We start from the raw sequence: 25,734 nt of genomic DNA, 5'->3' as shown, positions 1-25,734 counted from the left end.
TGCGGTACGCGGGCCTCTCACTGCTGTGGCCTCTCGCATTGCGGAACACAGGCTCCAGACGCGCAGGCTCAGCGGCCATGGCTCATGGGCCCAGCCGCTCCGCGGCACGTGGGATCTTCCCGGACCGGGGCACAAACCCGTGTCCCCTGCATCAGCAGATGGACTCTCAACCACTGCGCCACCAGGGAAGCCCAAAACAAGTGTTTTCTTATCATTATTCCCCTACCCCTGACTTCCTTTACTCTCACTCTTCCCCCAGTTTATGGCCCTCCACTCCACTCTGACTACATTCTTGCTCCAGAAGCAGAAACAAAGATGCTAAAGGTAACCGAACTGTAACCCTCTTTGCACTTGTGATTTTTGCACTTGCTTCAGCACAGGCGTCTCTTGAATTGTGACATTCTGAGAAGTCCTAGAGCTCACCAACCACACTTCCTCCCAAGGATAGGACCTATCCTGTGCTGTAACCTTGAATGAGAAGGTAATCTACAAACAGACAGAGGTTAGCCAAAACCTCACTGCAGCTTCACTCACACTCAAACCTGGTTTCTGAGCATAAGTTGGTTAACTGGCAACAGAGGATGCTATGTAGCTCATGTCTTCTTGCAAAGCTGAGAGGTGAGAATGGCAAACCGTAAATCCATTTTATTTGTTGCCTTTACCAATTCAACCACAAATTGCTTCCTCTTCTCCCACTGAGCACCGTTTAATGACCTCTAACAGGTATACAGTGGAAGCAGTCAACTGCAGAGGCAGAAAGAACACATCTTGTGAGCAAGCACACAGGTCTTCCCCACTTCCCAAGTCTTTGGGCTTGGCTAAGTTATTTAACATCTCCAGACCTCAGGTTCCCCATTTGGACCTTGGTTTCCTTACCTAAAATGGTGGTGGTGGAATGGAGTTGTGAAGATCACGGCCTCCATATGAAAAGTCTATCTGTTTATACCTTAGTCACCTGATACTAGCCCTGGGTGACAGCAGGTATTCAATAAACGTCAGTCATGATGGACTGGGCAGTAAATTAAACACATGCTTTTTCTCCCAAAGCAGCTCACAGTCTTCTTATACGTTGCTAATGGTGTTAAAAACAAGACAGAAGGCCTAAAATGGAGTGGCTTATGCTAACCCCACATCACCAAACCAAGACTTAATTACAGTTTTGACCCCTCCCAGAGATGGAATCTTAAACCAGTCAATCAGGAATCACCTAATCGGCACTAGTGAGGTCACCTGCCTGACAAACCCCTGCCATCCCCTAAAGGAAAGTGGCCTGGCCACAGCCAACCCACTTCTTGCTCATGTAACGTCCTTGTTCCTGCTCCCGTCTGCCTACAAAAGTCCTTCACTGTGTTCAGCTCCTTGGAGCTCCTTTCTATCTGCTAGATTGGATGCTGCCTGATTCATGGATTCTTGAATAAAGCCAATAAGATTTTTAAAATTTACTTGTTTGAATTTTGTTTTTTAATACTGGTTTGATTTGGGTTTTTACTGGCTCAGAACCACATCTGTGTATCATACTCTCAATTCCAGGTAAACTAGAGAATCCGAATTTACCTGAACGTTACACCAGAGTCAGCCTCTGACTGAAAACTTCTGTGTTGCCCTGAAATACCCAGTGTGCTTTTCCCAACCAACATCAAGTTATTAACAACAACGTTCTTTTCTAAGTCATTAGTAAGGAACTGTCAGAAAGGAATCACTCCTTGTATCTTCCGGGGGTTGATAGAAAAAAAGAATTAAAAAATGTTGAAGTCTGAAGCATCAGCCACTGACATAAATTCATCTGAAACAAAGATGACTTAAAAAAAAAAAAAAGAATCTGTGCTGCACACAGACAAGGAAAGAAAGACACTTTGGCTGCAAAACCTCCCCCATCTTCTCTGGGGAGGCTCATGCCTCCGCCTGCTGTTCATCAATCAGCCTTGATTTTGATGGGGCGATTTTTAGTCAGCTGCCTCGATCATTTTGGCACAGACAAAAATCCTTTAAAAAAGTGTTACACTTCATCAAAGTGTATCATGAGACTTCACGGTCATTATCTCAATGGCCGCTCTGATGTGCTACAATTGGCAGAGACACAAACGGTAGGGGGTGTGTGAGAAGAAAGCCAGCATTTCGTGTGGAAAGCTGGCAAGCCTCGCCAAGCTTCTGTCAACAACTCGGCGGTCTGATCCGATGCACTGAGCGTGCTGATGATGCTCTTGTTTCTGAAGGAAGTAAACAAGAAAATGAATTCCACCGTGCAACACAGCCTCTTTGTATCTCCAACATGGTGTGACTGGACTGGGGCCAGCCGCGTTGAAAGTTTGGCCATTTATGTCATCAGGGCCCCGGTACTGATGGAGGCTTTGATTACGAGTTGGACCAGCTCTAAGACCCTTCAGGGGCAGCCACGCAGCAAATAAAGGCATTGATTGGTTGTTGGGTCAATTTAGCCATAAGGGTACAGAGCACGGCTCTTTTGAAAAGCCTAATGGATTAGCTACACAACCAGTCCCACTGTGGGCCTTATTTTTCAAGTAACTTCAGGACGGTTTTCCAGCTTGGCAGGGAACAAACTCTTCCTCCAGAGCAAGCTTCAGAGCTGTTCTTGTTATCAATAGTGGGCTCAAAGGATTAGACACAGCGGGCTTCACAATTTCATGAAAACAGCTGTTGAAACAACAATTAAGGCAAACAATAGTTTGCATGGACAACTATTAATTATGTAAAGTTATGCAGAAAGTGGAATATGCTTTTATTCAGGGCCTTCTACAGCCGCTGAGCCACCTTCCATTCCATGGCTCTCAAGTGTCAGGAAGTAGGGGCACTTGTAGGAAGCGGCTCCACTGCATGTGGGTTGAATGTAAGCAGAGCTCCAGGCTGCCAGTTTGCTGCAGAGCAAGTCATGGGTAAAATATTCAGGAAATGTATATCAGTTAAACATATGTTACCTTGGGTACCGCAGATCTTTGCATACAAACTCAGAGCTGTGTTTTCACAGGTATCTGAAATTCAATTTGAGCCTTGTGGTTGGCATCTCTACTTTTGCTTTTAAAAAAACAAAACATTTCTATAATATGTCCCCTTTCCGGCTTCACACACCCTGAGGAATTATGAACAATAATGTTCTTTTCTAAGTCATTAGTAAGGAACTGTCAGAAAGGAATCACTCTCCGGGAATTGGTGGAGCTCCTTGTCCTTAGGACTAAGTAGATTTTCCTTCCATTAGGAGGATGGCCCAACTTAGACTCAATCACTCCACATCCACCTCCTCCCCTAGAACAGCTCATCTCTCCTTCCACTCTCTCTGCTTGCTGGGGCTTTTAAATTCATTGCTTCTCTCTTTGCAATTTCCATCCTTGACTAACAGTGCTGGGAATTGACTTACAGCCCTTCGCCTACCCTGTGTTCCACATCTCACTTTCCTCCCCATATGGGAATCACCAAGCCAAGAAGTCCCATTAAGAAGGTTATTAACTGTACACATAAACATTGCCTCCTGCCTACAGTTAGATTTATTTCTCATCACTTCCAAGTAACTGGTTTTAACACTCTTTCCAGCATGCCCAACACCTTTTATTTGCCTATATTGTTTTAGAAAGGCCTTTGGGAATTTGGCTAATTTCATGCTGGAACTTATTAAGTGGGTTTTGACACTCTTTGATAATTCCAATAGACCATTAGTCAAGTCTCACTTCCTTCGGGGAAAGAATGAAAGCTTTATTAGTCTTAGGGTCTCTATTCTAAACATGTCACCTGAATTTAGTAGGGCATCTGTGCTGAAATGCAATTGACTTTGTGATTGAATAGAACTTTGAAACTACAAGAAAGCTGTCACTGGCTATCATCAGTAAGAGAGCACCTGCCTTTTTCTGAAATTCTCATGAGGTTCACCTGTGCATTTTGAAACAATTCAGTGCATTTAATTTTCTGACCTGTGAATGTTAATAAAATAAACTGCACACACACATATCCACACAAATTCTCTCTAAAGTACTTGGTTTAGTCCTTTCTTCCACCCAGGACATGAGAATTCAGAATAATCTCCTTCCCTTCTACAGATAGTTTAAAAATCTTGAGAGATCCTATCTCTAGAAGGCCCCAGAACATAATTGAGTGTGCAAATGAAATTCATTACTAGGGTCACAAACAATAATCCAATTAACATGTATTTGCGTAATGCCTTTAAAATCATTCTAAACCCAAAACCACATTCATCTTTGAAGTATAACGCAAAACAAGTACCATAGCCCAGCATACTCCAGTTCACACTGGAGAGTACGAAACAGCATCAAGATTGCAAAAGCAATTATTCCAGTTATCCAGATGTGATTTTCAATCATTCTAAGAAATGTTGTTGTTTTTTTTTTTTAGCAGTTCTTATTCCATGGCACCACTCACAGCTCTCACGCTGGCGCGGTGCTTACATCTCTTCATTATTAATTCAGCTCATGGAGCTTAATTGGACAAGGCTAGAGCGAATTTGACAAACATCACAGCAGCAGAAAAAGCAATCACTCTTTCAAGATGAAAATTTGTTTGATGTCTTACTGTGTAACTCATTTACTCTCCTCAGGAGTCATGTGACCTGAATGTTAATCAGCCATTGATTGGTTTCTCTCCTTGGACAGTCACGTGACTCAAATATTAATGGCCTGGCACTCAGTAGCTGTACTGTTAGGCAACCTTGTGATTGGCTGACAGGTTAAGATACAGAGATAAGTGGGTGCTTGATGAGCACTTGACAGAACTTCACAGAAAATTAAGGCCCTAAAATAGCATGAGAAAGTCTTGTCAAATCAAGCATGATTATCATTGAATGCTTAAGGAATTCATCATCTGCATGAAATTGATACACTTCAGCACCAGCAGGCCCTGTAGTCAGCAGGGACTCATCAGATTTTTATTTATATGTGTTCACCAAATCACATTAATTCTGAGAGCTAAAACATGCTAAGGATGAAGGTTATTTTCTGTTCAATCTAATTTATCTATGACAATAATCATCACTAATAATGTGTCAAATTGGATTGCAGTCATTTTATGCATGCATGCTGATTTGGAAAATAGTGTTAAACCATCCCGTGGTAATTAACAGCTGGTAAAGGTATGCCGGGCCTGAAGTAATCAGCATATCTAGATGGAAAATTAAGTTTTATAGAATGGATTTATAGATACATATCCTTATTTAATTCGGAATATAAATTATTCCTGGTAAAAGCCGACATCATTTTTATAACACCATTAAGACCAATAACCATTGAGGGCCTTGCATCCTTAATTTGCTCCATCCTTCATTTTTTTCTCTCATTTTCTGTGGTTAACTTTCTAATGGGTGTCACTTCCTTCTTGGCAAGTCCTCATTTTAGCGGGTTTGGTAGGGCTAAGAGATGAATGAATATGCATCGGTTTAAGTGTTAATCATGGATGAAGGACAGGGCACCATACCTCTTAATACACAAAGCTTTATAATTATTGGCGGGGGTTGGGAGGTGGGCACTGGGGAGAATACAAAGAGGGGGGTGGGGAAAGACTTTGGCCTTTTGGTGTTTCTCTATTATTTCTCCTCACAAAGGGACAATAGGAAATTTTGCAGATTAACTCATAAGGGATTAATGTTTCTTGGGGAATCACTTAAGCCTAAATTGCTTTTGTGGAATAACTTTTATTACGGAACACAAGTTGTGTCATTGTTGTTGTTTTAAATAACCTCCTGGTTTATAGGACATTTTAGGAGGAGTGGAGTATTGGGAGTAATGAAATCTTAAAGAAATGTTTAGACCCTTTGGTGAGTGTGGCTAAAATGTTTGAGAGGAGCATTACACTTCGAAAAGAAGAGCGAAATAAATGTTGTTTCTTTCCCACCGCTGCCCCTACCCCCCATCTTAATCTCCTGAGCAACCAGGACTGCCCCTACTCTCTCCCCCTCTCAGGAGGTCTCTTTATTGATTAAATGAATCTGCTCCAAAGGCTGGCTCCCAGGCTCTTTGATCTAATCCGATCTGATTTTATCCTATCGCTTCAGCAGGACATCGGGGAATTAACAATAAGCAGCTTTACCACAAGTGTTTAATAACTCAACACAATCTCCTTATGGCTCCGAGCTGCTCATGCTCCCATCCAGTCCACAGCAAACAGTGTAACAGATTGGCCATCCGCCCGCCCCCGCCCGAACCTGAGGAATTTTCATGCACTATGAAACTAATCGCTTCAAGTTCCTTCATAAATCACACAAAGCAGATTTTAGCATCTTAACAAATTGGAAAAAAAAAAAAAAAAGAGCCAACCAGTAGAGTGGGGTGGGACTGGCAGAGAGGACTGGCCCTCCAGCTAAAAGCGGGTGGGAAACAGGCAGGCGCTCCAGTACTGCAGTGGGGGAAGGGGGCAGATGTAAAATAACTTCTGTCTTCTCAAGCAATATGTTTCTCATCTCCTTAAATTTTAACATGAATGAAATTATTTGGGCAGGCTCAAACCTAACAATGCTCCAAGCTCACAGTGACCTTATTATTATTTTTTTTTTCTGCTGTGATGGAAACGATGTGGTTTCAACAACAGGCCTCTTGTTATTGTTCCTGTGACAGCCCTTGAAGTATGCAAGCAGCACACATTTAAACAAGGATTGTGCGTCCTGCGTGGTGCAGACAGCCGAGATGTTAGGCTGAAATGGTATGTCCTCTGGCTTTCAAACCAGCATACACGCATAAAGGGGCGTCTTAAATGATCACTTAATTACAAAACGCCATTCTTGACATGCTTTTTTTTCTTTTCCACTCAGGGCTGTCCGTATGTATATCCCTATCTCTAAATTGCAGCGGTAGAACTGAGTAATATCTTATTCTCCTCCAAAAAAAAAAAAAAAAAAAACCATTATACCACAAGCACAGATAGTAAAGGTGATTCTCTCCTTTTGCAAGGCAGAATTTTTTTTTTTTTTTTTTTTTTTGTGGCGGTACGCGGGCCTCTCACTGCTGTGGCCCCTCCCGGCGCGGAGCACAGGCTCCGGACGCGCAGGCTCAGCGGCCATGGCCCACGGGCCCAGCCGCCCCGCGGCACACGGGATCCTCCCGGACCGGGGCACGAACCCGCGTCCCCGGCGGACTCCCAACCACTGTGCCACCAGGGAAGCCCTGTAAGGCACAAATTTTGATTCAAGCGCTCACCCTTATGCCACAATAGACAGAGCTTGTGAGGAACTGGTAGACGAAATGGGCTTGTGAAAGCTGCCAGATTATTAGTGCCATGGGGAAAATATCACTCTAGCATTAATCTGAAATAAAACATCTCTCAGTTGCTCTATTTAATACCTACCGTACATCGGAATTACCCATAAAAACATGTTTCATAACAGAGAAACAGCCCTAGCTCTCCACCTGTCACTGTTCTCTCCATTACCCTGGCAGTTCTGCGATTTCTCGCTACATCAGCAGAGTAACGAAGTGCCCTCTAACTGAACATCTGGGGGCAAGAGGAATTTTATGACTCAGGTTCAGGCCAGATTACTATTACTATGGTGAAATCTTTTTCCATATCCCCAGGGCGCAGGGTACTAACAAATTCACTCAGATACGGCTGGATGCTTCATTACTGCTTTCCTAAGTAAAAACATTTATTTTTGTATCTTTCTCCATCCACATCCATTCATCAGTATTTATTCAGATTTTCCCACCATTATATGAGTTCAATACTTTGAGACACCCCCGTTCCCAAAAAATGTCTACTCCAATTTTGTGATCTACTCAGTATGGAATGGAACACTAGCATGAATAGTGTTATTTTTTCCTCTTTGGAAATGACTTTTGCCTTACTTTTTTTTTTCCCAGATAAACTATGTCATAACAGAAAAATCCCTGTGAAGTTCTCCAAAGAACTCTATGCTGCTTCCAGACCCTGGAACTATGATTATGCCTTGCATAATTAAAACCGAAAGAACATCCCCTGCCAACTGTGAGCCCCCCTGTTTACATCACAAAGAGGTAGCAAAATGTACTCTGGAAGGTTCCCGCCAAAGTAATTGAGAGGGCTGCCTGAGCCCAGCGCTGCTTTCTAAATATTGTCCATGGTTTAGGAACTGGAGGACGCGCCAGAGGCCTATTGACTCTTCCTGCCTAGGCATTATGTCACGGAGTTCAGTGACTTTGGGGGCTGGTGTTGACTGAAGTCTTATGGCACGTTTAGCCCAAGTGCTTCTACTGGGGAGCTTCAGACCTGTCACACGCCACTACGTGGTGGCCTTCAGATGTTCTGAATCCCTGAACTCACACACAAAGGTTCAGAGCATTAGGCCACGGTGTAAACACATTCTTGACATCTAGGACTACAAAGAGGATTCTTCTGCTTGCGGTTCAGTCAGTTCACAAGCTCGTCTTTCTTTGGAGCTTTCTTTGTAGGTTGCTGCAGTTGGAATATGAAAAGAGAGACACAGACACACAGAGAAAGATAGAGAGATAGAGGGAGAAAGAAAAAAAAAGGCACTGAGGAGAAAGGAAAAAACAAACAAAACAAAACAAAACCAAAGCCACAAGTTGAAAAAAAAAATCCCTATAAAATAGAATTGCATTATGTTTTTGTGTATTTTTGAAACGTAGCCAAACTAAACCATTAAATGAGGATTCTGTTTCACAGAGTCTGCAAACTATTCAGTGCTAACCCACTACACCAAGAATGTGGTGCCAACCAAAATATGTCAAGATCAGTAGTGCTCAATAAAATCTCAAAACCAAATGACATGCAAGCTGTATTTCATGATTAGAGCGCTTCCTTATGTCAAGGAACATACATATTAACTTGTTTAAACACAGCGATGGGCTGTCACTCTGTTTGTCAAAAGCAGAGGAAGGAGAATCTAGTGCTTCCCAATCCCATCCAGATGATGCTTCACACTTTCTATCTTCCTGGCAGACAGCACAGACCCCATCCAATTAATCTTTACATCTGAGAGAGGAGGAACTGAAGGAGAGAAGGAGGGAGAGAAAGAAGGGGAGAGGGAGAGAGACCACTTCCCACTTTACCAAGCAGGGCAGGAAAAGCAGGGTTTGCAATTGCTTTGCTCAAGGTTCTGACACAAATAGAGAGCTGGGATTAGAAGAAAAACTGCTTACTTTTTTCTACCAACTCACCAAAATTACAAAATACAAGCACCTTGAAACTTTTTTTTTAATCCAGAGAATTAACAGTAGCATAAAGCTTTAAGGTCTACAAAGGGCTCAGGTATATACATATTTTCACACTGAATCCTCACCACTGTCCTAGCCATTTATATATTATTATTCCCATTTTACAAAAGAGAAGCCCAAGTCTCAGAGATGAAGTGACATGCCCAAGCAGCTCCTCCAGAAACAAGGAAAACCAGAGCAGGACGCTTCTGTTTCAGGCCTCTAAACCAAATGGGAACTACACAAAACACAGCATCCCTTTCTGCACCGAAATATGTGAGTTTGAGCAGGATTCTAAAAATGTAGAGGAGCAATTATCTCATTCTCTGTCACCAGCAATGAGCTGCTGCATGCTTCCACCTGGCAGGAGGATGAAAGGGAGGCTGTTCTCTCGTTTACAAAATACAGTAGTAAGATATGTGATTATGTTAGGAACACTTGAGGGGCCTTTTGGGTGAAAAGGAAAAACCAGAGCATGCCTCATCTGTTATTTGGGTGTTTTTTCACTTGTGTGAGCCTGGTAAACCCCCACTGATGCTGATACAGCAAAACAGGGTGCTCCCACAGCCGACTTGGAGCTAGAACTGCACCCACCTGTCCCCCTACACCCGCAGCATCCTCGTTCTCAGGGACCCTCTTGATGCTGGGGAATCACTGCCACATTGTACCTGCCACACAAGCCTTGGGGTTGTGGTAGAAGAGAACTGGAACTCAGACTAGTGTCTCTGACATATCACAGTGTGGCTCCTTCCAGCAAGTGTGCCCTTCACACTGCAGCCCGAAGGGGCCAGGGACACCGAAATGCGGTGGGAATGTCCATATGTCCACCCCCCGACATCCTCCTTAGCCTGATGAGAAGCCCAGACTTTCAAGATTTAGGCGCTGTGTGGCATTCTGGCTTCATTTCCTGACACTCATCCACACGCATCTGACTCCAGTCATGCTTAACAGATGACTTCCGTTATGGGCTGAATTGCGTCCCCCTAAAAATTCCTATGTGGAAGCCCCAGTACCTGAGAATGTGACTATACTTGGAGAGAGGGCCTTGAAAGAGGTAATTAAAGTAAATGAGGTCATATGAGTGGTCCCTAATCCAACAGGACTAGTGTCCTTAGAAGAAGAGGTTAGGATACAGAGAAAAGACCATGTGCGGACAAAGCAAGAAGGCGGCTGTCAAGGCAAGGAGAGATGCCTCAGAAGAAACCAAACCTGCTGACTCCTGCACTTCCAGCCTCCAGAACTGCGAGAACGTTAATTTCTATTTTTTTAAGCCAAACCACCTGTGGTATTTGGTTACCGTATTTGGTTACGGCAGCCCTAGCTAACTAATATAGCTTCTCATTCAAAGCCGTGTCGTGGTCTTTCACACAGCCCCAGAGTCCTGAACACCAGCCCCTCTGCCTGGAACATGCATCCCTTGACTACTGGCCTTCTTCATCTCCAATGTTCAACTCAAATGCCAGGTCTCCTCCTCCATGAGGCCCTCCCAGCTAACCATGGGCGCCCAATAAATAGCTCATCTGTGATTACATGAAGCCCGTGACATACCTCTATTATGTGGCCATCCTCTGCACTTATCTGATGGCCTGTCTCCTAGTACCAGCCAGTCTTGTGGAAAAGGGACGCCCTCTTACTCATTTCCCCAGCCTAGCACAATGCCCATCAGAGAGCAGACATTCAATTAATGTTTGATGAAAGGACAAAGGGGGGTGTGGAAGGAAGCAACAACAGCAACAGCAAAAATAACTAAACCTTATCAAATGTTTACTATGTGCCAGACTCTATTCTAAATGTTACACTTGTATCAACCAGCTTTATCCTCCCAATAACCATATGAAGTAAACATTACTGTTTATCCTCATTTTACTGGTGAGAACCAAGGCATACCAAAATAAGTAATTTGCCCAACGTCATGCAGAGCCAGGGATTTAAAACCATGTATCTGGCTCCAGAGTTGACATTCTTAAGAGAATGTCTTTCTAGGAGAAAGAAAAGGAGAAACGGAAGAAGACAGGAAAGGAACAAAAGAAGGGAAGAAATTACCCACTGTGTAAACTTGGGCAATATACTTCAATTCTTTGAAACTCAGTTTCCTCATCTGCTTGTCTCAGGAAAGGCTCCAGTGAGATAATATATGAGAATACATTCTAATTGCAGAGGGCTGTAGAACCACACAGCCTCTATTATCAGTAGTCAGAAATCAATCAAGTTACCTCACAGGCCTTCAACTTGAGAATTTTCAGGTAGAGACATTCTGCATGGTGGATAATCCTGAAGAGATACATTCAAGGCAGAGAAGAATGGGGTAGTCAAAGATGAGCGTTGCAAAGAAATACTTCTCTGCCTCCCACCAGGGGCCAGAAGTCGCATTGCCTTTTTCCAGAACTCTAGGAGAACCATTCCCCCTGTAATCTCCACATTGCCTTTTTCCAGAACTCTAGGAGAACCATTCCCCTTGTAATCTCTCGGCCCCCTGGCGTCGTAAATTCCACCTAACCTGGTCAGGAGGGTCTCTGAGGATACCCTGCAGGGGTGTTGCCTCTGGTTCAGAAACCACAGATTACATCCTTGAGAGGCCTACAGATCAATGTTATATTAAAATTTCAGATCAGTAATCTAGTTTACTGAACTTAATATTCCGAGCTGGGATTCCGATGTTACCTGTTGGGTGGAAGAATTTCCTGTTCTATTTTCAAACTGGACTTCTCTGTTTTGGGTTTCTTTGTTTTTTAAATACTGTCTTCAATGGGGCATCTTTATCTCTCTTTTTTTTCTTTGATTCAGAAATACACTGAGCGTGAAACAAGGACAAATGGGACCTGGTAAAGGCACAAGTTCTGTTGTTCTACAGCTGCAAAGACTCCTTTTCTTTGGCAGTTTTCAGATGACCTACTTACCTAGGCAGGGAGCAGAATGGTTAAAGCGCTTGCGGAAATCAACTGTAAATAGAAAGCCTATGTTTAACATAATCCCCTCCAGATGATCCCCCCTCCTCCAGTCACTGTAATCAACCCTGTAGTAGCAGGTGAAGGTGCTTGATTATCTCCCTGTGGCATTATGTCTCACCACATAGCTGATAATAAACTGATGGATTATCAAACAAGATTACAGCTTTAGCAAATAAAATCATGTTTTGTGTTAAGAGAGAAAATGCTTACTATCCCTATCTACCTGGCTAAATATTTACATATCACAGGCTTTCTAGGGTCCCTGTTCTTTCAAATCTGATTTTTTAAAAACAACACAAAGGTTAAGTTAACAAAAAGGGAACACACTGTGCTTTCGACACCAAGCTAAGTACACCTCTGGGAGAAAACAGGTGCTGCCCAAAAGGTAGAAAGAAATCCAAGGCCTCAGGTGCTGGTGAGATCAATGGGTACATGTGACAAAAAAACTGAGATGAATGTGTTAGGAAGGATTCAAATGCCTACTTTAAAGGGAACATAAGTGAAAGAGAACAGAAATCCAAAGCATGCAGGCAGCTCTCTGTGTGTGTGTAAGAAGGGGAGCAATGGGCTTGTACACAAGTCTCATGATGGCCTGTTGCTTTACACCTTCCAAAGCCCTTTACCTTAGTTGCCTATATTCCTCTCCCTGCCTCCCCCCAACCCAGTTTCTCCCTGTTTTTCCCAATCTCTCCATTTTACAACGACACAAAGGGAGACCTAGGAGAAGTTATGTGACTTGCAAAAGGTCCTGGAAGGCAGGCCTCAAACACAAATTTTCTGATTCCCGGTGCAGCCCCCTTTCTGTTGCACCTCTCTACTCTAACACAGGGATGTTCTTCTAAAGGACAGGAATGGCAGAGGGTTTTTTTTTTTAAAGCTTCGTGTAGTCATATTGACAAATCTGAAGTTGAATTACTATTTGGTTTAAGATTTGTGGACAGAAATGGATGTAATGTAAAATAGGAAACAGGCATTTTAAAAGGACTATCTTTCAAGAGAGGGAGAGAGAAACAGAGAAATTGGCTTGGGAATGGTCTACTGGTCAGTTTAAATTTGTTACGATCCCAGGTCAGAGTACAAAGCATGGACAACCAACCTGGCTAGCTGTGGAGCAAGTTATTTCAGATGATCTGACTTCCTTCTCTGAATGACAGATCTTGCAAACATGGAAGGGCAAAGAGATGTGATTCTCTGCATGTGAAATTCAGAGAAGTTCTTGGCTCCAGTGTCTCTCAACTGCCACACACAAAAGAGCACTGGGCTGACCTTCATTGCGAAGGAATTTCTGTTCAGTAGTCTAGGGAGGTCCACAAAAGCACAGGGCAAGATGCTCTGCACTTGCACCTCCACTTTGTCATGGGGCTTGTGGTCTTCCAGGCAAATCAACCAGAGTGATCCTGGAGTGAGAACACGCTGCCTCTCTGGCACTGCCCGAGGAGCCAGTGTTCCACATACATACCCACTACCAGTGAAGAGTCTTGAGAGAAAAAGTAATTAGTGTAATACATAACAGAAACATAATAATGGTATGTCATCTACAAAACGTATCAAATATAAACTAGTGAAATCATGACTTTTCCCTTTTAAAAATTAGAAATGTGAAAGAAGTTTTTAAAATACAAGCAATGTAATAAACAATACATTTCAAATTATCTACACGTTTAAATATAAACTAAATATCAGCAATGAAAGTACATCTTCCATTCCCCACAATCTTCCTTTCCCCCCAGAAGGATTATCTCTACAGTTTAGTGTGTATCTTTCCAGTTCTTCTTCTGTGAGATGTATATCTTTTCTGTTATATATAAATATTTAAGTATTATATATATTTAAGTATAATTAAATGTATATACTAAAAAATATGTGTGTATATATATATATACTTTATACATGATTTTGCCACTTTATTATTATTTTTTTAATATTATGTATGAAAGATCTCCTCTGGTTAATAGACAGAACTCTACTTCAATCTTTTAAACTGCCACTTAACATTCAAGAATATGGACAGTCCATAAATATTATGGATTCTCCTACTGACGGACATTTAGGTCTTTTCCTGTTTAGGGCTATTATAATCAACAATGCCATAAACATTCATGTGTATATTATTTTGTGCACATGATAGAAATGCTGAATTGAAAGAAATGTCTGGTTTTAATTTCAATAGGTCCTGCCAAAATAACTATCAACTGACACTTCCATTTATTAAATAGTCCACACTTTGCTCTCTGATCTGAAATGTGAATTTTCTGTATAGTAAATACCTGCAATGTGCTTAGGACACTCTAATGTCTTTTGCAGTTTATCTATCTATCTTGTCTCCTGTCATTTCAACACTATTTCAACTATGATGGCTGCAGGTCATGTTTTGATATCTGGTAGAACAGGTCCTCCTTCATTGTTCTTTTTTCAAAATCTTCATAGCTAATTTTGTACATTTTCTCTTTCTTTTAAAGCTCTTGCTACACATCAAAGAGATAAATATTAATTTTAACATATGTGAGATATAAAGAATAACAATAAAATGAAGACAAATGCAAAATGTCCTCAAACTTTTTTTCTTTTTTGGTTGCGCTGGGTCTTAATTGCGGCAGGCAGTCTCCTTAGTTGCGGCTTGCTGGCTCCTTAGTTGTGGTATGCGAACTCTTAGTTGCAGCATGCATGTGAAATCTAGTTCCCTGAGCAGGGATCAAACCCAGGCCCCCTGCATTGGGAGCACAGAGTCTTAACCACTGCACCAACAGGGAAGTCCCTCAAACATTTTTTTTTTTTTTTTTTTTTTTTTTTTTTGCGGTATGTGGGCCTCTCACTGTTGTGGCCTCTCCCGTTGCGGAGCACAGGCTCCGGACGTGCAGACTCAGCGACCATGGCTCACGGGCCTAACTGCTCCGCGGCATGTGGAATCTTCCCAGACCAGGGCTCGAACCCGTGTCCCCTGCATCGGCAGGCGGACTCTCAACCACTGCGCCACCAGGAAAGCCCCGGTTTTTGTTTTGTTTTTTTTTTTCAAACATTTTTTTTAATCAGTATATCTAATTACACAAAAAATCCTGCTGGAATCATGATTGGGACTGCATTGAATTTATAGATTAACTAGAGAGAACTAATGTCTTTCCAATACTGAGTGTTCCCAAAATTAAAAACATAGTATTTCTCTTAATTTTAAAGAGTTTCTATGACCATCAGTCAAATCTTATATTTTTCTTCACATAAGTATGCACATTTCATAATAGTTTTTGTTGCTTTTGTGCATGAGGTGTTTTTATGATGCTTTCTGATTACTTAAATGGAGATCCAGATAAACTGGTTTTTACAAATTGATATTGTGATAGTTACTAAACACTCTTAAGAGTTCTAAGGTTTTTCAGTTGATTCTTTTGGATTTTGCAAACCGATTATATAATATAGTGAAACACTTCGCCTTTTCCTTCCCCAAATCATACTCATTTCTCCATATACTATTTCTTATTCTTACCTAAAAGCTTCAGCTAGGACCTTCGTTATAATTTTGAGTAGGGGTAGTGATAACAAGCCTTCCTGTCTTGTTCCTACTTTCAACTGTATGCTCTGTTTTACCATAAAATCTTGTATTTGCTTTAGATTTCTGGTAGATATGCTCTACTAAGTTAATGAAGTTTCTTTCTCTAGCCTAGAAGTCATTTTGTTTTGATTATTTTAAATGACAAATAGGTTTTGATGTACATGTTTTTTGCACTATTGAGATGAACCAATGGTTTCCCTCTTTTTAATGTAGGAAAATACATTAATAGATATCCTAGTGTTCAGCCATTATTGCATTCCTGGGATTAATACTATTTGGTAATGAATTTAATGATAATATTTTACTTGGAGTTCTATATTTATGTTCATAAGGCAGATTGGCCAAAAGTGGTCATTTTTTAGGTATGTGCAGTCATTGACAGTTTTGGTACCTCAACTATATTGAATGATAGTTTAGTTGGGATTATTTCCTTCTTATTTATTTACAGTAGGGACTAGCTAGTTTTTAAGTATTTGACGATTTAAAGCCCATAAAATAATCAAGGCCTTTTATCTTTTGGGGGGTAGATTTTTTTATTACTTTGTCAATTTCTTCTATGATTATTATTCTCTTTAGGTTTTCTACAACCTCTTGAAATAATATTAGTAATTTATATTTTCCTGTAAAAGTGATCCCTTTTCAAATAGATTTTGAGCTTATTTCAAAGTCAAAGACATTATACTTTTTTTTTTTTTCACTTTCCTCTGAATCTGTAGTTAAGTCTTCTCTCTTATTTCTAAAGTGTTTTTGTAGCCTTTCTCTTTTTTCCTGATCAGACTTATCAAAGGTTTTGTCTACTTCACACACCACTTCAAAGAAGTAGCTTTCAAATTTACAAAGTCTATTTTTTCTGTTTCTGTCATTAATTTATTATCACCATTTTGTGTATATATATATATATATATATATATATATTTTTTTTTTTTTTTTTTTTTTTGCGGTACGCGGGCCTCTCAATGTTGTGGCCTCTCCCGCCGCGGAGCACAGGCTCCGGACGCGCAGGCTCAGCGGCCATGGCTCACGGGCCCAGCTGCTCCGTGGCATGTGGGGTCTTCCTGGACCGGGGCACGAACCCATGTCCCCTGCATCGGCAGGCAGACTCTCAACCACTGCGCCACCAGGGAAGCCCAACACTTTATTTATTTTTAATTAATTAATTTATTTATTTATATTTGGCTGCATTGGGTCTTCATTACTGCATGTGGGCTTTCTTTTTAGTTGCAGTGAGCGGGGGCTACTCTTCATTGAGGTGCGCAGGCCTCTCATTAAGGTGACTTCTCTTGTTGTGGAGCATGGGCTCTAGGTGCATGGGCTACAGTAGTTGTGGCACACGGGCTTAGTTGCTCCATGGCATGTGGGATCTTCCCGGACCAAGGCTCGAACCCGTGTCCCCTGCATTGGCAGGCGGATTCTTAACCACTGCGCCCCCGGGAAAGCCCTAGATATCATTTCTTATACCAGTTTATTTTATTTTTAAATAACTTAGAGTTAAGTGTTATAATTTTATGAGAGAAATGAGGTTCAGAAAAGTTAAGTAAAATTTTTCAAGGTCACACTGCTAGAAGTGGTAGAGTCAATTTGTGCACCCAACCTCATTTCACGCTCAAATTTCTACCTGTACCACCTTACACATAACAATGTTTAACTCCTGACAGAGAATCACTCCCCAAATCACTGGTGCATTGACACACTTGGGTGCCATTTTCAAACATTGTTGTTCCATTTTTCCCTTCCTTTTAGAATGTTTAAAAAATATGTATTATTCTTCTATTATTCTTAGGGATTGCCTTGACATTTGATTATTCACATTTTAATGTATATATCTTACCAATATCTAGAAATAATCAGTACCTCTATGATCCTCCTGGTCAAGGTGAGACTCCTAAGACACCTTTAATTCTGGTCCCAACTTTGTTTCCTATTCTCTAATCCCTGTATTCCCACATCTACTACTTATGGGCTGGGACTTCAGTGCCACGTTATTAACAACTTTTTCTATACTATGTGCCAATAGTTCTTTTTTTCTTTTTTAAAAAATAAATTTATTTATTTATTTATTTTTGGCTATGTTCGGTCTTCGTGCTGTGCGCGGACTTTCTCTAGTTGCAGTGAGTGGAGGCTACTCTTCGTTGTGGTGCACGGGCTTCTCATTGTGGTGGCTTCTCTTGTTGCAGAGCACAGGCTCTAGGCACGCAGGCTTCAGTAGTTGTGGCACGCGGGCTCAGTAGTTGTGGAGCACGGGCTTAGTTGCTCTGTGGCATGTGGGATCTTCCCAGACCAGGGCTCGAACCTGTGTCCCCTGCATTGGCAGGTGGATTCTTAGCCACTGAGCCACCAGAGAAGTCCCTGCCAATTGCTCTTTAGACTCAGCTATAACTTTAATGTTTTTTGGTCCACATCTTTTTCATTGCTGTATTCATTCTGGTTTTCTTGTTATTTTATAGCAATATATTTTGAGGATTACTTTCAAAGATGGTCTGTGGTCACATACAAAAATATCTTTATTTTGTCCTCTTACTGGAACACAAATTTGGTTGAGTATAGAATTTGAGGTGCAAAATTGTTTGCTTTAGCAATAGATTATCTTTAGTATTTTAGCATTATGTAGTAGTCATTGATTTTTTTAAAAAAAAAGAAAGAAAAATGTGTTAAATTGTCCTGCTTGGGAAAAAAATTATTGAAGTTGATGTTTAATACATATAGGAGTTGTCTTTTTTCCCCTCTAATTTTGCATGGGACAAAGAAACTGAAAATGGGATTCATTCTTATAAACTCTTATGTAGAATGAATTCTAAGTACCACCTTAGAAGAGATTAACAATATAAAGGAAACTGCAAGATCTTTCTATGCCACTCTGATCACTTTCTAAAAAGACTTGGAACTACATTCACTCTAGAAAGGGTCTGATTCAGGGAGGTAAAAATTGTTTTCTACAATAGTACTGTTGTTCAAATTATTAGCTATTGACAATAGGTAATTCTACTAACAAGGGAACCAGAGCATACCAATGTACTTCTATTTCTTTAAATTTTGCTGCAAAGTACTCTGTTGTTAATGCAATAATTTGCCACTAGAAATTGTCACATTTTATCATATAATAGCATTTTTTTTAAAGAAACACCTATTTACATGGAATTTTCGCCCAGTCTCTGTTCTCAGTTGCTCTAGTCAATGGAAAACTTAGTCATTGGGATCACAAAACTTAATCCACAAAATACCATTCACCACATAAGTTTCATAGGCTATTGTGAAGAAGGAAATAAAGTCTCTGAATGACTACTTTTACCCACTGAAATCTGTAAGGTGACAGAGAACATTTTTTCCCCCTCTCTCTACTTTTCTCACCACCATCTCCTTCCTCTCAAATTTCCTTGTCATTGGAAAGGGAGAGAACTTCACAGAATCATATACAAACTGATACACTCAGGTCACAGAGGAATTCAGTTTCCAACTAACCTCCATTTAAAGGAGGGAGAGGAGGGGTCTTCCCTGGTGGTCGAGTGGTTAAGACTCCGCTCTCCCAGTGCAGGGGCGCTGGGTTCAATCCCTGTTACCCTGTTCAGGGAACTAGATCCCGCATGCCGCAACGAAGACCCAACATAGCCAAATAAATAAATATCTTTTAAATTTTTTAAAAAATAAAGGAGGGGGCTTCCCTGGTGGCGCAATGGTTGAGAGTCTGCCTGCCGTTGCAGGGGACACGGGTTCGTGCCCCGGTCCGGGAAGATCCCACATGCCATGGAGCGGCTGGGCCCTTGAGCCATGGCCGCTGAGCCTGCACGTCCGGAGCCTGTGCTCCACAACGGGAGAGACCACAACATTGAGAGGCCTGCGTACCGCAAAAAAAAAAAAAAAAAAAAGTAACAGACATTGGGTAAAAAGAGCTAAGATTATTAAACAGGAGCTAAAAGCAATCACTAAAGGCTACATTTTCTTATATTCCTATAACACAGCAATATTATTTTCATGTGATTGGGACTGAGTCACAAGCAATCTTTCAGTCTGTTATTTGGCAGAGTCCAAAAAGAGTGAGTTTCAGGGGGAACCAAAGGAGATGAAAAAATGTAAGGACTTGAGCACTAATGATTCTGGTAAGTATAATGACTTCTCTTTATGTACCCATACTCTTCTTAGATAAAAAAACAAAATGGTGTCTTACAGGACAATAACATAATACCTCCAAATTATAAATACTAAAGTTAATTGAAGTTTGTTTCACATTTACTGAAAGTCTAAACAAACTTCTTGATAATTAATCTCCAAAATGTATAAATCTGTTTCAGATTTGTGCACATAAATTATAATAAATAACGTTGGTACACAATTGGATTTGAAGTGCTTTATAGTAAAGTACATAATGATGCATGCTGAGGAAATGCAGGTATATTTAATTGGATATAATTAAAATAATGATGTGTGTTTAAAATAATGATATATTAAAAAACTTTTAATGTAAGTGGGTGAAAAACCTGTAATAAAAAGTCAAAGCAGGGCTTCCCTGGTGGCACAGTGGTTGGGAGTCCGCCTGCTGACACAGGGGACACGGGTTCGTGCCCCGGTCCGGGAAGATCCCACATGCCGCGGGGCGGTTGGGCCCGTGAGCCATGGTCGCTGAGCCTGCGCGTCTGGAGCCTGTGCTCCGCAACAGGAAAAGTCAAAGCAGTAACTACTTTTTGATTACCTGATTATTCACAGAGCTAATACCTTTCATTTAACAAGTAACGCAGTAATGCTGTAATAATGTCACACTGGAGGGATCCAGGGAGCCCTGCCGAAAATCTAGGCCTTTGCTTCCCCCTCTTCAGGGAGTGTTTCCAGGTCTCTTTTCATGCCAACTTCCTTCATCAAAATGAATTTCCTCCAAGAAAGGTATAATTGCTAATTGGTGGAGCTGGGCAATGGGTACATGAGGGTCAGTGTATTCTTCTTCTTTACTTCTGTGTATACTTGAAATGTTCTTTTAATAATGGAAAAAAAGAGAAGTTTCTACATTTGAATATAGATTCTATAATGTTTGATAACTTTACTTTTTCCTTATGCAAAGGACATAACATATTAATGTGTCTCTGCATGTGCTGGTTCTACTGCATGAAATCCCTTCAAACAAGTGGACAAATGGCAGATAAATGACGTTTCTAACTCTTAGCCCTGGTTAAATAAGGCCGTCTGTAAAGACAGCTTTTTATCTTGGCTGTCTCCCACCATCTTGAGTTTATTCTTTGGTCCCTTCCTTGTTCACAATTCTTCCTGCTTCGAGTTGAATCAATGAGTCACATCCACCTCATCCATGCACCAGGATTTCTCAGATGAGCAGCTGATGAGCTACCCTACTGCCCAGACATCTCATTACCTTCTGTCCTCTGCTGCCCTGCTGTGACCTCAAACTGAGCTCAGTTCAACTCCCTGCAGGGTTGTATGGGCAATCAGTGTCCTTGAACCCCCAGCTCTATAATTCATGATCTTGGAATGGCCAAATGGCTTGGTTAAACTTTTTTTTATTCCTGCTTATACGACAAAGCTTCTGCACTCAATAGGGGAAACTAGGCTTATGGTGCATGTACAATATTTCCTAAGAATAAAAACCATATTATACATGCTCTCTATATTTCTTCCTTTACTTATTATGTTTAATAACTGACCAATTATAACCATATTTTCACTAATTTGAAATAGATATTCTGGAATTTTTGAAAGATCATTCTCAAAAATATATCAATTCCTCTAGCAGTTAATAGATTTATGGCTTCACAACTTGATCTTAAAAGTGACCATGAAGCAGGAGTATCTTCTTTGTAGAAAAACATGTAGGACATCCAGAGAACAACACATATTGGAAATAAAGGTCAATAAACTTTTTGGCACTATTTTGTCTTACAGCAGTTCAGTTTCAACTTATATGGACTACAATTCCAAGCTTTTGATTATTTAATGGTGATGACCCAGTTTATAAATTGCACCCATCTTCTCCTATTCCTGTTTTTATTCTGTTCATCATCTCATTACTTTGTTACTCAATATCATTATAAACTTCAGTAAACAGAAGGCAAAAAAAATAAAGGCAGAAAAAAATACAAGCTAATCTATTGTACCATTTAAGCATCTCTCCAATAAGATTATTTGCAGGGAAACCTGAAATGATTGACCAAAATAAAATCTCTATACTTCGAAGACCCATGCAATTACCCTTCTCCCAGTGCTAAAAGCAATGAGGGAGTTGATTTTATATCCCAACTTTAACAAGATAACCATGAAATCCAATTGTCAAATACTGTGACTGAATTTTTATAAGATTTTCCAGCTAACGTGGTTTATATAAACAAGTACACTGTGAGTATTCAGGATCTGGCTGGATGTCTGAAAAATCATAGTCTACATCCCATCCCCATGTGAATTCTTACATGTTATAATATGTCTCAAAGGACAGTTGAAAATTTAATTAACTAAAAAATCATTTTTTAACTTTAAAAATTAAAGTAAATTTTAAAAAGACAGTTAAGTCTCCTCTCAGCAAGTTTTAACATTGCCAGCTTAGTTTTCTTAATGTTTCTCCCTGTTCCTTCATTTCCTTCTCGCTCACCCACTATCACTGACCCAGATCTCCTCCACCAGATTTGTACATGGCAGAGAATGGGGAAACACACGGAGAACAACAAAGGGTGAGGACGGATGAAAAGAGCCAACAGCAACTTTTACTGGGGCCAGGGTTTAGAGATTAAGCCGCAGGCTAAACACAAAGCAGCCAGATTATTTATTTTGCAGTTAGTGGAATTTTTTTCTTCAATGTCAAGTGGCAGGAGCCAAACTTTAGAAAGTCACAGTTTTCCCAAGACTTAAAAGAAAGAAAGCCTTGATCACGCACATTTTCTTGGAATGCTTGTAGGTTAGAACTGATGATCTTCCCCTGGATGGACTTACAGGCCAAAATGCAATCAAGCTTAGGAGCTCCTGGCTCCAGTCACAACTGCAAATGAGGTAAATACAGATTTCCAAATTACATCTTCAACCTGCCAATATATTCTCTGCTACCCACCTCCTCCACTGCCTGAACTTTGAGATTCAAATGACTACTCCACATCCTTTGAGGTACTGTAATCTAAGATTTTCTAAATCTCTAAAGCACAAGGAAAGGTACACGGGGGTCAAAATATGTAACGTGTTACATGCCATTCAAAGAAATATGACTTTCCCATTAGGGGGAGCTATGACAGGTTTTTAAGCAGGATAATGATAACACCAGATTTAGTTTAGAAAGATAGTTCTGCAGATGGCCAATTCTTCCAAAATACCATATAAATTTAATACAATCAACATAAAAATCTCAACAAATGTTCTTTGAAGATTGATGCAATGGTGCTAAATTTTATTTGAAAAATAAAATGTGGGGAAAAAAGCAAATCTTTGCCACACAAAAAAAGTAAATACATAAATAAGGAGCAAAGCAGAGGACTTGGCTTATCAAATATTAAAATCCATTAGAAAGCTACTAGATTCAAAACAACAGGGCATTTTTGCTAGAATTTGTAGTCAGACTGACGGACGAGAATAAAAGACCAGAAATAGACTCAAAGTTAAATAAAAATTTAGTGTATAACAGTGTTGTCACCTCAAATCATTGGAGAAAGGTTGGATTAAACTATAAATAATATTGAGAAAGCTGGCCAACCATTTTAGGAAAAATAAAGTTCAAAACACTGTCTCACACCTCATGCCAAAAAATTTCCAATTAGAAACAACCATACAGGGCTTCCCTGGTAGCGCAGTGGTTAAGAATCTGCCTGCCAATGCAGGGGACATGGGTTCGGGCCCTGGTTTGGGAAGATCCCACATGCCGTAGAGCAACTAAGCCCATGCGCCACATCTACTGAGCCTGAGCTCTAGAGCCCACGAGCCACAACTACTGAGCCTGCACTCTAGAGCCCACGTGCCACACTACTGAAGCCCGCGCACCTAGAGCCCGTGCTCTGCAACAAGAGAAGCCACCACAATGAGAAGCCTGCACACCACAACGAAGAGTAGCCCCCGCTCGCTGCAACTAGTGAAAGCCTGCACACAGCAACAAAGACCCAACGCAGCCAAAAATAAAATCAATTAATTAATTATTTAAAAAAATTAAAAAAAACCCCAACTATACAGGGAGTTCCCTGGTGGCATACTGGTTAGGATTCCAGGCTTTCACTGCCATGGCCCTGGTTCAGTCCCTGGCCAGGGAACTGAGATCCCCTAAGCTGTGCAGCGTGGCCCAAAAAAAAAAAAAAAAAAAACCTATATATCATCTATACATCATGAAACCACAACAATATTAAAAGAAATTATATGTGATCAAGAGTTCTATATCGGCTCGTGACCTTCAGTGTGCCGGATTCAGCACAATGGCGCCCTCCAGGAAGTTCTTCGTTGGGGGGAACTGGAAGATGAACGGGCGGAAGAACAATCTGGGGGAGCTCATCAACACTCTGAACGCGGCCAAGGTGCCGGCTGACACCGAGGTGGTTTGCGCACCCCCCACCGTCTACATTGACTTCGCCCGGCAGAAGCTAGATCCCAAGATTGCAGTGGCTGCACAGAACTGCTACAAAGTGGCTAACGGGGCCTTTACGGGGGAGATCAGCCCTGGCATGATCAAAAACTGTGGAGGGGCCTCCCTGGTGGCGCAAGTGGTTGAGAGTCCGCCTGCCGATGCAGGGGATACGGGTTCGTGCCCCGGTCTGGGAGGATCCCATATGCCGCGGAGCGGCTGGGCCCGTGAGCCATGGCCGCTGGGCCTGCGTGTCCGGAGCCTGTGCTCCGCAACGGGGGAGGCCACAACAGTGAGAGGCCCGCATACCGCAAAAAAAAAAGAAAAAAACAAAAACAAAAAAAACTGTGGAGCCACGTGGGTGGTCCTGGGGCACTCGGAGAGAAGGCAAGTCTTTGGGGAGTCAGATGAGCTGATTGGGCAGAAGGTGGCTCACGCCCTGGCAGAGGGACTTGGAGTAAGTGCCTGCACTGGGGAGAAGCTAGATGAGAGGGAAGCTGGCATCACTGAGAAGGTCGTTTTTGAGCAAACCAAGGTCATCGCAGATAATGTGAAGGACTGGGGCAAGGTTGTCCTGGCCTATGAGCCTGTGTGGGCCATTGGTACTGGCAAGACTGCGACACCCCAACAGGCCCAGGAAGTACATGAAAAGCTCCGGGGATGGCTTAAGTCCAACATCTCTGATGCAGTGGCTCATAGCACCCGCATCATTTATGGGGGTTCTATGACTGGGGCAACCTGCAAGGAGCTGGCAAGCCAGCCTGACGTGGATGGCTTCCTTGTGGGGGGCGCTTCCCTCAAGCCTGAATTCGTGGACATCATCAATGCCAAACATTAAGCCCTGCCCGTCTCTGCTACCCTTCCTGCTGAGACAGGGACTAGGTAGCTCAGAAGCCCAGTAACTGTACTGCCCCCCGACCTTCACACGTGCTTCTGATGGTGTCACTTGCTGCCTCTTGTGGCCTAATCCAAAGTGTACCTCTTCCTTTACCGTTTACACCCTACCCTGTAATGGTTGGGACCAGGCCACTCCCGCTTCCACTTACTGTATCATTTGGAACTCAACCTGTCACCAAGGTGGCTTTAGCTTGGCTGAGAGGTGGGAGGGGTGTTTGCTTATGGGTCCCCTCAGTCCCCAGTGAAGGCAGGAGCAAGAACCCGTCCTGTCCCATCTCACGCCATGAGATCGGGCTGAGAGAAAGCCCTGTCCTCTGCTGAGGCCGGGGTGCTGCTCCCTCCCACGGTGCCAATGCCTGTGTGTGTTGTGTCTGTGAGCAGTCCCGCGTGTGTGGGAAATAAACACCTGGCACTAAAAAAAAAAAAAAGAGTTCTATATCAAGTAAATCTTCTGAAGAAAGTAAGACAGAAAGAGGTACAAGTAGAAAAAATATAGAAAGATGTTCCAGATCATTCGTGAAAGCAAAATAATTTGAATGGCTTTCAAAAGGAAATTATTTAAGTATATTATAGTACATCCATATCACAGAATAATACAAAGCCACCAAAAATGATGTAGCTGTGTATTTATTCATTTAGAAAAATGCTCACAATCTATTAAATAAAAAGGCAAATCATCAAACAGAATTATAT

General features: G+C 41.6%; 1 pseudogene across 1 annotated transcript; it reads left to right on the top strand.

Annotated features, from left to right (window-relative positions):
• The first annotated feature begins 23,951 nt into the window (after positions 1-23,951).
• Positions 23,952-25,433, top strand: LOC309804878 (triosephosphate isomerase-like; annotated as a pseudogene). Its single transcript has 2 exons — positions 23,952-24,257; positions 24,468-25,433. The product of its transcript is annotated as a triosephosphate isomerase-like (transcript).
• The last annotated feature ends 301 nt before the right edge of the window (positions 25,434-25,734 follow it).

The sequence above is a fragment of the Mesoplodon mirus genome (genome assembly GCF_964341445.2).
Source record: "Mesoplodon mirus genome assembly, chromosome: 1".
NCBI classification, from domain to species: Eukaryota; Metazoa; Chordata; class Mammalia; order Artiodactyla; family Ziphiidae; genus Mesoplodon; species Mesoplodon mirus.
This window is presented reverse-complemented; position numbering and strand designations above follow the sequence as displayed.